This window comes from Eptatretus burgeri, chromosome 5 (genome assembly GCF_056783735.1).
Source record: "Eptatretus burgeri isolate ZD-2024b chromosome 5, Ebu_testis_v1, whole genome shotgun sequence".
NCBI lineage: Eukaryota > Metazoa > Chordata > Myxini > Myxiniformes > Myxinidae > Eptatretus > Eptatretus burgeri.
Window position 1 is genome coordinate 74,278,312 of NC_140965.1, and position 13,333 is coordinate 74,291,644.

The 13,333-nt window shown below is 41.7% G+C and overlaps 1 protein-coding gene across 5 annotated transcripts in view; it reads left to right on the plus strand.

The window, feature by feature from the left end:
• The first annotated feature begins 865 nt into the window (after nt 1-865).
• LOC147026706 (nucleus accumbens-associated protein 1-like) overlaps nt 866-13,333 on the plus strand; it is a 109,639-nt gene continuing 97,171 nt past the window's right edge. For 2 of the 5 annotated variants that reach the window (XM_085882432.1, XM_085882437.1), the window contains exon 1: nt 868-1,174. The gene's annotated coding sequence lies outside the window, so the exon portion shown is untranslated. Of the gene's footprint in view, nt 1,175-4,512; nt 4,541-13,333 lie in introns of all 5 variants that reach the window. The other 3 variants (XM_085882434.1, XM_085882435.1, XM_085882436.1) reach the window with 3 other exon arrangements.

Below are 13,333 nucleotides of genomic sequence, written 5' to 3' on the forward strand. Positions count from 1 at the left end.
ATTATTATCTTTCAGTCTTCTTGGCTGAGCTATTTACCATTGTTTAGGCCCTAAAGTGGATAATTCACTCCAACCCCCTCAGCGCAGTCATCTTTTCCAATTTGTCCTCTGCTCTGAAGGTGGTGGATTCCCTGTGGTCTGAATACAGATTGACCTGGGTTTTTAGGTCCTACATCTTGTTAATATCACCAATTTCAGGGGCTCGGTCCTTCACCTGTGCTGAGAACTGGGGGGGGGGGGGTAAATGAGGTACATCAGGTAGCCAAACGTGCTCTCAGATCGGATTTTGAAACCCAAATCCCTCTGGTTCCGTCGGAACTTTGAGTCAGAGTCTAATTTAAGAGTCAGATTGACAAAGAAAGGACAATTTTGGTGGAAGAGCTCCACCAAGGGGACATTCCGTTTGAAGGTCTCTCGAAGAGACCAGTTTATTATCCTGGGTCTTCAGGTTCAGACTCGGACATCGTGTCACCCTAACCGGGTCCAACGAGCGGTGTAAGGTTCCCGAAGTTTGGAAAAACCTTTTAAAAGACAATGCCCGCTGTACGTCGGCACCCAGATGGCGCCTTTTCCACCGCACCACAGAGATGGGGGTGAGCTGGTTCGATATCCCGGATATACCATGCCGGGGTTGAACTATGAGCACCCTCGACTCTTCAAATCGGTTTCAAAATTCGTTGAAGAAACGGGTCGAGGTGTATAAATAAAAAGTGCCACAACTTGTTGGCCCCTGCCGGAATGTTTCAGTGGCGTATATAGAGCCTTGAGGCTCTGAAAACGCCATTTGAACACCAAGGAAGAAGAAGAAGAAGAAGAAGAAGAAGAAGAAGAAGAAGAAGAAGAAGAAGAAGAAGAAGAAGAAGAAGAAGAAGAAGAAGAAGAAGAAGAAGAAGAAGAAGCGCAATAAGGATCGCGCGATGATGGGGGAGAGGGAGCCGAGTTTGAGATGAGTGATGCGCACTACCGGCTGACGAGTTCCCGATGTGAGTACGGTGGGAAGTAATGAACAATAACGCCGACCAGTGCGAATGAGCGGACTTCGAGGAATGAGCACGAGGGATAATTGGGATTGTGGCGCCGACGAGGCGGGGCGTCACGGATCCGAGTTCATTTTGTATCACCGCTGGTGCTTTATGGATACGCGGCGCACAAGCCGAGGATGAGAGTCCGCGAGGTGAGAGCGCTCGGCGCGGCCATGTTGTGGGGGGAGCCGGGCCGGGCCGGGCTCGGAGCGTGTGCTCCGGTGTCGCGGGACGAGCGACCCTCGACTAGCGGCCTGCGCGGGGGTGGAGCTCGGAGGCCGGTTGTATGAGGCTCGTTGTTTGTGTAACATCGCGTCGTTCTCTTCGCTCCGTAACGTACAACAAGGCTTGTTATTAGTTGGTTTAAATAAAGCACCGTGGTCAAGTTCGGTGTACTTCGAGAGGCGCGAGTCGGTGGTTCGAGGACCCGAAGACATTTTCGAGTAAAATCCAAATTTGTTTGCTTTTTCGAGCCTTTGTAACCTCGATGTGCGGCTCGTCCAGACGCATTGCTCTCTTGGGCTGGGAAGTGTGTGAAAAGCGGCCCAGCTAGTCGAGCAGCTGGTGTGCGTGTGAAACGAGCTCGAGGAAGCGGTGTGTGCGTGTGAAACGAGCTCGAGGAAGCGGTGTGTGCCTGCACAGGGTCCACTTGTGCTTGGACAAAACTCCAACAGCTGTTGAATGTTGTGTGCGTGTGCGTACGTGAGTGGGTTATGAGTGTTCAAAACACTCGGCACGTCACCTTTACAGTTTATATATTTATTTATTCCTCCTCCTATAGAGACCTAATATTAACCCAAGTCGTATGAAATCTCTTGCAGTTTGCTGGGATGAAGTCTCTTCAGAGAGCAAACAAAACATGACACCCACCCACCCACCCCCCTCCTTTCACTCCAACCACCTGCAAGAATATGTGTACATCGAAGGTTGAATGTTGTCCTGCAATTTATTATTTATTTTCCCCAAAAATGTCTGCAGGGAGAGGTCAGATGAAATGGGTAGCAGATGGGGTCCACAGGAAGACTAAAGAGGGTACGAGTCGAGCCTCTGGCTTGACTTGTCAGATGTCTGCGTTTTGCCGAGCGATGATCTGGTAAATTGCTATAAAAAGTCGTAGGCCTCCACCTAATGATCTACAACTAATTTGAAATACCTTATACTTGGCATCATTCGTCCTGAATCAGGAAAATTACATCTCGATTTTGTATAATCAATAAACTGTGGGTACCGATACGTTTACTCGTAAATGAAACTGCTTTGAACTAGCATACCTGGGTGAACGTGACGTACCCAGGTTGAAACATCCTACCGTCCGATTTGTATTGATGCATCAACCTGTTGTAGAGCCTGTTCTTGTTGCTGGGTTTAAAAAAAGAAAAGAAAAAAGGGCTGCGGGACATGTTTCTTGTCTGATGAGGCATGATGCCTTGTCTTGAGATCTGTAAAAGACATCGGCACAACCGTCTACACAAATCCACAAAAAGGCGCATCTACAAAATCAAAAAGAAGACCAATTACTGCACCGTCGTCCCAAGAAGAAAACCAAACGTAATAATACATATACACACATACTGTGTATAAAAACACACACACACGGATTTATTATGTACTGGTAAGTACTTACAAAAGTTATTTTATTTGAAGTTATAACATTAGCTTATAAACATTTGACTGATTTCCCAACTGCCCGGATCATCAGCTGGGCACTGGGCACCGTGCCTGGATTGTTTAAGACTGACTGTGTATACAGTACCATTTAAACTTCATCAACCTTCATCAACCTGATTACTCAAGGTAGACAGACAGACAGACAGCAGCCGAAAGCACAAAGCGAGTTAAGGCACGTACTTATGATAGACAGTTTACCTGACAAGGTTCATCCACCTGCTTCCATAACATCCTGAGATCTGCCCTGGAAAAGAAAACCTTATGGATGGACAGACATGATGGAAGATCATGCTCGTGCTCTTGCATTCCGATTTTGTACTTTAGCTTTGACAGCTGGAGCGAGAGAACTTTATTTACTCTTGACCAGTGTGGTGGATCTATTTGCAGCTATCTGTCCAGGCTTCAGTTGGCAGGAGGGGAAAGGAAGACCATAATTGTGGTGGAAGGAAATGTTGAAGAATGATGTGCAAGAGTGGTGAGGGTGGATCGATAGAGAGGGAGCAGGAAGAGAAGATGCTCTGGATACAGGGTTGTGGAGATGAAAACTATCGTGCAGCCGACTCCACAAGGTGGGATTAAATCTGGCCGTAGTGGTCGTATAGAAGCATTGTTCTTCATTAAATAGTAGTGGCCATTGCTCAAAGATGAACAGAAGTAGGCTCGCTTGTTTCTGAAACGGCAGCAGAGGCTATTGTGATCGTTTTTTTGTCAGTGGATGTGTGATTCTGCAGCAGAATGATAGTTCTTGGATCGAAGAGTGCCCTTCGAGTTCAATATAGATCTTGAATCTTCTGCAGATCATTCATTCACAGATCTACCGTGATCTATATACCCTGTTTGGGTTCTGCATTGTTAACCTCTGCCATCGAAGATGGATGGAGGTTACTGTTTTCACCCCTGTTTGTTTGTTTGTTTGTGAACAGTATTACGGAAAAACTCCTGGATGGATTTCGACGAAACTTGGTGGGGGGATTAGGTCTGGTCCAAGGATCATGCCATTAGATTTTGGACTTGGTCCAAAGTCCAATATGGCCGCTATGGCGGCCGTTTTGAAAAAATATTTGACTTTTTGTTTTTGTATTTCTACATGTTTTTAAGTGATTTCCAACCAAAAATAAATAAATTTGTTAGAGAAAAAAAAACAAAATTTTGCAACTTTTTTTCGAAAAAATTTCGATTTATTTGAAAAATATTTGAATTTTTTTTGCATTTCTACATATTTTAAGTGATTTCCAACCCCCCCCCAAAAAAAATTTGTGAGAGAAAAAAACCCCAGAAATTTTGCAACTTTTTTTTCAAGAAAAATTCGATTATTATTATTATTATTATTTTTTTTGGCATTTCTACATGCGCGTCGATCTAGTTTAGTTTATTCAATCGTGGTTCAGTAGAGTCTGATCCGTTTAGACCTACAATGAATAGGATATCAGGTTCACTTAAGTGACCCAGCAGTATTGGCGGCGGAGGTTTTGCACTCTACCGAGTGCTCCCCCTCTAGTTGAGTACTGTCTTGTTCTGCAGCGAATGTTGTCATTGTTGAGAGAAATATTTTGGAAATCTTTATGAACAATATTGATAAACTTTTAAATGTTAATATTTGAATCTGTACTCCATTTAGAACTGATTAATCTTTATGACGTTTGAAGCAACAATAGTTACCATGACATTTTAACAATACTATTCAATGATTTGATAATTCATTTTTTATTCCAACAAGTGTGTGAACTCCATGTATGTTATATTTTCATTTCTGATAAATATTTATTTTATTTTTGTATTCATTCCCCACCCCCAACAATAACTTCTTTCCTTCTTCATTCAGTTACTTCACTCCCGCCACTGGATCAGAGGCACGTATGCCTCTCTGTCTTAAACAACATGCAGTTGCTTTTCAGAGTTTGGAGAATCCTCTCCAGGGATTCACAGAATGTACATTTGATTGTAATTGAATTACCTTTGATTGCATCATTTCTGAAGGCTTGGCTGTGCCGATGGTGCATTGCACTCATAGATCCAGTAAAGAATTTAGAATTTGGTTATTATGCTACCAGCACTCGATGGCATACTCATTCTGAAAAGGTACCATGTGATATTTTTTTGACATCCACAAGCAAATGCTCGCGTAATAAATACGCCAGCCTCAGCCAAACTTATTTATTCAAAGCAATTTCCATTGAAATAATGTGAGTGTAGGGCCGATGTACGTCCAACATTATAAGTGATATCGGTCGAAGGCTCGTTGCATCCACTAGTGATTATAAGGCAACTGGTCTGGTTCAAGCAGTGACTGAGCTTGGCTGTCCAGTGGGGAAACGTCATTCGCATTCTGGCTTTGGGCGCAGGAAGAACAAAATCCCGCATTAACACCATTTTAAAGTCTGTATTTTTAGGAAGGTGTAGGGGTTTTACTCATGCATGATTTTTTTTTTTTTAAACTTCCATTTTCTTGGTTGGAGTTTTTTTTTTTTAATTAAAATAATTAAAAATAATAATAACTAGAACTGCCACTTTATAACTGCTGGCAGTGATGACCGGGTACCCAGTCCGTCCGCCTTTTGATACAACATGGGACTTTCTGCAGATGACAGTCACAAAGTTTCGTTTTGATCGGGAAAGTGGTTCCAGAGAAAACATTATTTAAGAGTGATACAAATACAGGCCTGCTTCGATACGGCGCGGAACAGACGAGTTACGAACCGGGCAGCACAAAGTATTCAATTTCGTTATTACTGGCTTCCAGATTCAAATAAATAAATAATTCTGGCTCCCAAACCGTGTGACCGATCAGGTTGAAATTTTAAACTTTTGTTTTGCATATCACCTGAATTATAAATGTGAAGTTTCGCATATATAGAGGCAGCGGTTCCAGAGTAAACATTAATTAATATTTATCCTTCAATCCAAGATGGCGGCCAAACCATGTGACTTGTGATGTCATAATTTGCACCACGTATGCAAACACGATGGTGGATGATAACTGCAAATTTTCGCTTCTCCAGGTTAAGCAGTTCCAGAGAAAACATTATTTAATATTTTTTTTAAAACCAACATGGCTGCCAAACCCTGGGCCCGATCCCGTTGAAATTTCAAACGCTCATTCCGCATGAGCGTTCCACCATAAACTTGATGTTTCACATTTATTGATGCAGTATTTCCAGAGTAAACATTAATTAATATTTTTCCTTCAATCCAATATGGCTGCCAAACGTTGCGTTGTACCTCAAAAGGGGGTGAGAACTTTTTATTCGTCATGGAGAGGCGGTCATAGTGGTGGAGTTTCACCTGGATCTGTTCAGTCGTTTCAGAGAAAAAGACGTTTTAAGATATTATTTTTCAATCCAAGATGGCTGACGAACCATGTGACCTATTACATCACAAATTTATATTCTGCTTCCAACTTGGTATTGGAACACGTATGTGAAGTTTCGTGTTAATCGGTAAAGGTGCGTTTTTCTATCCAAGATGGCCGCCAAACCATGTGACGTATGACGTCATAATTTTTACCTTGCGTGCATAGACGATGATAGATGATAATTGCAAATTTTCGATTCGTTAGGTTAAGCGATTCCAGAGAAAACATTATTTAATATTTTTCTTAAATCCAACATGGCGGCCAAACCGTGTGACTAATCAATTCGAAATTAACAAACTTATATCGCCTACCTGTCCCGAATATAGTTCTGAAATCTCCCCTTCCTCGGACCAGCGCTTCTGGAGAAGAAGATGTTTGAAGGTTTTAGGGTTTTTTCAAGATGGCCGCCAAACCATGTGACCGATCAAGAACAAATTAACAAACTTGAGAAAGGACCTCATGGGGAATATATGTGTGAAGTTTCGTCTTAATCTGTGTTGCCCTTCTGGAGAAGAAGATTTTTAAAATTTATTCATTTTCAATCCAAGATGGCTGCCGAACCTTGTGACCTATGATATCATAAATTTAAATTCTGCTTTCCATCGTCGACCCGAACAAGTGTGTTAAGTTTCGTGTAAATCGGATAAGGTCTATTTTTCTATCCAAGATGGCCGCCAAACCATGTGACTTCTGAGGTAAAAATTTTTTACCATGTATGCAGAATTGAGGGAGGAAGGCACTTGCAAATTTTCGCTTCGATGGCTTTTGAAATTCCAGAGAAAACATTATTTAATATTTTTCTTAAATCCAACATGGCGGCCAAACCATGTGACCTATCACTTTGAAATTAACAAACTTGCATCGCATACATGTCACGAATATAGTTCTGAAATCTCGCCTTCATTGGACCAGCTCTTCTGGAGAAGAAGATGTTTGAAGGTTTTAGGGTTTTTTCAAGATGGCCGCCAAACCATGTGACGTATCAACAACAAATTAACAAACTTGAAAGAGGACATCAGGGGGAATGTAACTGTAAAGTTTCGCCTTAATCTGTTCAGCCCTTCTGGAGAAGAAGATTTTTTTAAAAAAAAACACTAAAAAACAAGATGGCGGCCGAATTACATCATCGATGACGTCAAAAATAACATTTTTGACGATGAATTTTGGTGTAGATGACGCTCAGAATTTTTCAGATTTTTCCTATATGGCGTTCTACTTGACGAATTTTCACCGGTATATCGCTTCACCTATGACGTCACGAAAAATCACACGTGTTCCCCATAGGGAGCTTAGTAAAATGTATCAAACGAAAAAATTTTCCATTGCACGGTTTCCGAGATACAGATGTCCAAAGTTTATCGCATTTTTCAAGATGGCGACCGTACCACGTGACCAATGACGTCATAATTATAACGTGATTGTGCTATCAAAAAAGATACACACTATGGTGAAAATTTCCTGTCGATCGGACTTTGTGTTCCAGAGAAAATGATTTTTAAAGCGAAAAAGGGTGCAAAATGCCGGCGGAAAAATAATAATAATAAAAATAATAATAATGCGTAATAATAAACAGAAGAAAAACAATAGGGTACCCTGTACTCACAGGGTACCCTAATAATAATTATCTTATCTTGTGATTGTGGAAAATTCTGATTATAGGTCCAAAACATCAGATTATCATTTAGACGGTGTATAACCACAACTTTGGTCACACGCACCACAACTTGTGTGCGTTTGTCTTTGTATTTCAATGTCTCATTGCCAATGTTATCTGTGAAGTTTCAATGAAATAAAATAAAATGCTAGCATGAGGGACAGCAGGTTTAATGCCATGTCTGAAGGATGGACACAATCTTTGGACTGGTTTCATTTAGTTTTGTCAGGACAGAGGTGAGGAAGTGAAGTGAGAGGATGTCGAATGATTCAATTTTAAGTTTGAGGAGGGTACTGGATGTTTGTCTAAAGGGACACATTTTTCATCTGCTGGTAAATACAGCAAACTGATTAAAATCATTGATATGATTTGCCTTTCCAAAATACTGAGAATAGATATGTAACTAGAGATTGGTTATTATGTTACCATTGCATCATTTCTATCATCAACGACTTTGCAATTATAAAAATGTTGCAATTATACCAACCATTGCAACAAAATATCTCAATTCATCAATGATCTCTCTGACTTTCTGGAAAATCCTCTATCTCTTTGCTGATGACTCCACCCTTTGCTGTACCATCTGTCATCCCTCAGATTGGCAAGCAGCACCCTCTTCACTCTCTGTAGATCTGGATAAAATCACAAACTGGTCCAACATGTGGAACATGTCTTTCAATCCTGACAAATCTCACACTCTCACTACGTCTCTCCGATAGGACCGTCTGGAAGCCCCCACCCCCTCACCCCCCCTCCATCTACTTTCTCAACAATCCTCTGGAAGAGGTCCTTTTATTCAAGCTTCTCAGTCTCACTATCTGCCATGATCTTTCCTGGGAAAGCCACATTTCCAACCTGCCCTTCAAAACCAGTCGCGGACTGGGAATCCTCCGTCGTGCAAAGTCCTTCCTTGGCACACCTGAGCTCCTGACCACATACAAAGTTTTCGTCCGCAGCCTGATGGAGTACTGCTCTCCCCTCTGGGCTGGTGCTCCTGCCTCTCACCCTTCTCGGCTTCACTGTGTGGAAACCAAAGCATTAAGTATCATTGGTATCTCCCGCGGTGAGGCTGAGTCTTTGCGCCTCTCACTCTCACCGCAGGCAGGTCGGTGGTCTTTCTGTCTTCCACCATCTCCTCTTTGGTCTCACCCCCCCCTGCTCTGTCTGCGATATGTTCCCCCCCCCCATATTTCTGCAGGGCGCTCAGGGTCTACCAGCAAACCCCCTTTTGGTGAAACTACCAAAATCATGAATCACTGCTCACCTTCACTCTTTCATTCCTCACCTTCACTCTTTCATTCCTCTTCTTTCCCGACTTTGGAACAAACTTCCACACTCTCTTCAAACCCACTCTTCCCTCCAGTTCTTCAAAACAGCTGTTTACCACCAAATCTTATCTTCCCCCATCCAAAACCACAATCTTTTCTACCCCTGTTAATCCACCCCAAATTCTTCAAATTTTCAAATAAGAAAACCTCCTTCAAATTCCCTGCTTTCCTTCCTGAAAGTTCCCTGTCGTGTAAGGTCCTGAGTCCCTGTGGTGTCCATCTTGTTTACTCCATGTTCCCTGCCCCCATCCCTCTCCCTTCCACAGATCTCCTCATGTCTCTGCTTCCCACTGTTTTGTCCTTCCCTCTCCTGTCCCCTTGTTGTGCGTTCTGTGTATTAGCTCTCACCCGAGCCTCGACAATGTAGACAAAAAAAAAAAATCATGAAGATTGTAATTTTTACTTTCAGCCATGTCACTTCCCATGTGACTTCCTTAAGCCAAAGTGCCGTTTCCTAGCATGCATTGTCACACGTCATGAATGTTTATTGCCCCTGCCACCGAAGGTGGATGGAGGTTATGTTTTCACCTGTCTGTCTGTTTTTGTGAACAAAATATCTCAAAAAAATTGTGGACAGATTCTGGCAAAATTTGCTGGAGAGTGTGGGTATGTGACAAGGACGAATTGATTTGATTTTAGTGAAGATCCGAGTCCAAGAATTTTCAAGTGATTCTTCACCATTGAGTGATGGGGCTAAAATGCTATATATATATATATATATATATATATATATATATATATATATATATATATATATATATATATATATATATATATATATATATATATATATATATATATATATATATACACACACACACACAATGGGGAGAACAAGTATTTGATGCACTGCCGATTTTGCAGGTTTTCCCACTTGCAAAGCACGTAGAGGTCTGTAGTTTTCATCATAGGTACACTTCAACTGTGAAAGACAGAATCTTAAACAAAAATCCTGAAAATCACATTGTATGATTTTTAAATAATTAATTTGCATTTTATTGCATGAAATAAGTATTTGATACATCAGAAAAACAGAACTTAATATTTGGTACAGAAACCTTTGTTTGCAATTACAGAGATCAGACGTTTCCTGTAGTTCTTAACCAGGTTTGCACAGACTGCAGCAGGGATTTTGGCCCACTCTTCCATACAGATCTTCTCCAGATCCTTCAGGTTTCGGGGCTGTCGCTGGGCAACACAGACTTTCAGCTCCCTCCAAAGATTTTCCATTGGGTTCAGGTCTGGAGACTGGCTCGGCCACTCCAGGACCTTGAGATGCTTCTTACGGAGCCACTCCTTCGTTGCCCTGGCTGTGTATTTCGGGTCGTTGTCATGCTGGAAGACCCAGCCATGCCCCATCTTCAATGCTCTTGTTGAGGGAAGGAGGTTGTTGGCCAAGATCTCACGATACATGGCCCCATCCATCCTCCCCTCAATACGGTCCGGTCGTCCTGTCCCCTTTGCAGAAAAGCATCCCCAAAGAATGATGTTTCCACCTCCATGCTTCACGGTTGGGATGGTGTTCTTGGGGTTGTACTCATCCTTCTTTTTCCTCCAAACACGGCGAGTGGAGTTTAAACCAAAAAGATCTATTTTGGTCTCATCAGACCACATGACCTTTTCCCATTCCTCCTCTGGATCATCCAGATGGTCATTGGCAAACTTCAGATGGGCCTGGACATGCGCTGGCTTGAGCAGAGGGACCTTGCGTGCGCTGCAGGATTTTAATCCATGACGGCGTAGTGTGTTACTAATGGTTTTCTTTGATACTGTGGTCCCAGTTCTCTTCAGGTCATTGACCAGGTCCTGCCGTGTAGTTCTGGGCTGATCCCTCACCTTTCTCATGATCATTGAGGCTTCACGAGGTGAGATCTTGCATGGAGCCCCAGACTGAGGGAGTGTGACTGTTATCTTGAACTTCTTCCATTTTCTAATAATTGCGCCAACAGTTGTTGCCTTCTCACGAAGCTGCTTGCCTATTGTCCTGTAGCCCATCCCAGCCTTGTGCAAGTCTACAATTTTGTCCCTGATGTCCTTAGACAGCTCTCTAGTCTTGCCCATTTTGGTGAGGTTGGAGTCTGATTGATTGAGTGCGGACAGCTGTCTTTTATGCAGATAACGAGTTCAAACTGGTGCAGTTAATGCACGTAATGAGTGGAGAATGGGAGGGCTTCTTAAAGACAAAACTAACAGGTCTGTGAGAGCCGGAATTCTTACTGGTTGGTAGGTGATCAAATACTTATTTCATGCAATAAAATGAAAATTAATTATTTAAAAATCATACAATGTGATTTTCAGAATTTTTGTTTTAGATTCCGTCTTTCACAGTTGAAGTGTACCTATGATAAAAATTACTGACCTCTACGTGCTTTGTAAGTGGGAAAACCTGCAAAATCGGCAGTGTATCAAATACTTGTTCTCCCCACTGTATATATATATATATATATATATATATATATATATATATATATATATATATATATATATATATATATATATATATATATATATATATATATATATATATATATATATATATATCAAAAATTTATGGACGCATTCGGACAAAACTTGGTGGATGAGTTGGTTAGGTGACAAGAAGCCAATTCAATTTTGGTTCAGGTCCGAATCCAGATCCGGCGTATCGGTGGGATACAAAACGTAAACTGCACATTCTGGCAGAGGTATGCACGCACTCTACCAAGTAGCCGTTCTAGTTTTTATTTTTTTTAACTTTAACTACTCTTGTCGGTTTATTACTTTTTAAAAATAATGTTGCAATGTTCTGTTTCTCGATGTTTTCTGTGAAGTTTTGTAATGCCGTGATGATACAAACTAACTTCCATGCCCTCCTGTTGTGGAGGGACTCTCATTTTGTGGACTCTCATTGTGTTGTGTTGTGGACTCTCATTTTTCGAGTGGTTAGAGAAGTCTTGTTTTTATATGCATTCTGCATTTTCTAAGTCCATCAGTGATGTGTGGTTCTTGTTTCATGTGAACATCTACCTTGCTCTCTCTTTTTATAATCTGACACAAAATGGAGACAATTTTGTGATTTTTATCCAAAGTGGTATTAAACGTTTAAGGCAACAAATTGTATCTTCTAATGCCTGGGTGAGCACTTTTCACTGCAGGTAACTATAATCTTTACAAAAACAATGGAGGGGGCAAAGTTCAACATCCAGCAAAACATTATGGATGCCGGCGCATGCTCCCATACCTGACCTGACTATAACCTTCAGAGGTGCTGACCCATAGGATTAGCACTTTTCATTTTTGTTGAGACCGCTGTATTTGTTCATTTTTACGGTAGATGATTTTACGTCTTTCACCTGACATGGCAGAGAAACTCCTCTTTCTCAAGACTAATCTGAGTTTTGTGGACTTTAAATATTGAAATTCTTAAACGTGGCATTTTCCTTATTTTGAACGATGTGAGCACAGGTAACAAGATAATGGTTGGTCTCCCACTGAGCCTGTTAAATCACTGGGTGAGTAGCCCCCACTCCTGCGCTGATACCATCATTTATAACAGTCAACAGTTGATCGATTTACTTATTATATGAACCATTGTTTTGGAACAGAATGCCTTTGTAACCCAGGGACTCCCTGTACTGTCTTTTATATAAAACTTGCTTTTCATGCGACCAGACAAGCCTGAATTGTTTAATTTTATATCCGTTAATAGCTTATCGAATGATCACATGATAGCTCATCATTTGTTAAAACATTGCAGGATATAGACCACTTGATTGGAGAAGGGATTTAAAATGTATCGATTCACAGCTACTCGATGAAGTCAATCGTGGACACGCCCCGATCCGGCATGGTATCCACTTCATGCACTAAGATTAGGATGTCATAATTTACCATTTCGGTATCGGCCGAATTTGAAGTTGTCTTTTGCAGATTATTTTATGAGAAAAGGAGTTATTTTCTTCTGACATTGATATCATGTATTTAAAGAGCAGGTTGCAGGTCACCAAACATATTCTGAAAATTTATCAATATGATAATGTTGTTGTTGTTCGTCTTTCGGCTGCTCCCGTTAGGGGTCGCCACAGCGGATCGTCCGTTATGATCCGCATACTGATTTGGCACAGGTTTTACGCCGGATGCCCTTCCTGGCGCAACCCTGGTCGCCTCTTACGACACAGGGATAAGGATTGGGTTTCGCCATGATTCCGGGCTGCCCTACACCCTCTCATAGCGCGGCCCAGCGCAGAGCTCCCGTCCTCAAGCGATCCTCCAACCCAAGCCTCCGACTAGCCGGATTACAGGCGCACGCCACTACGCCCGGTATTTTATC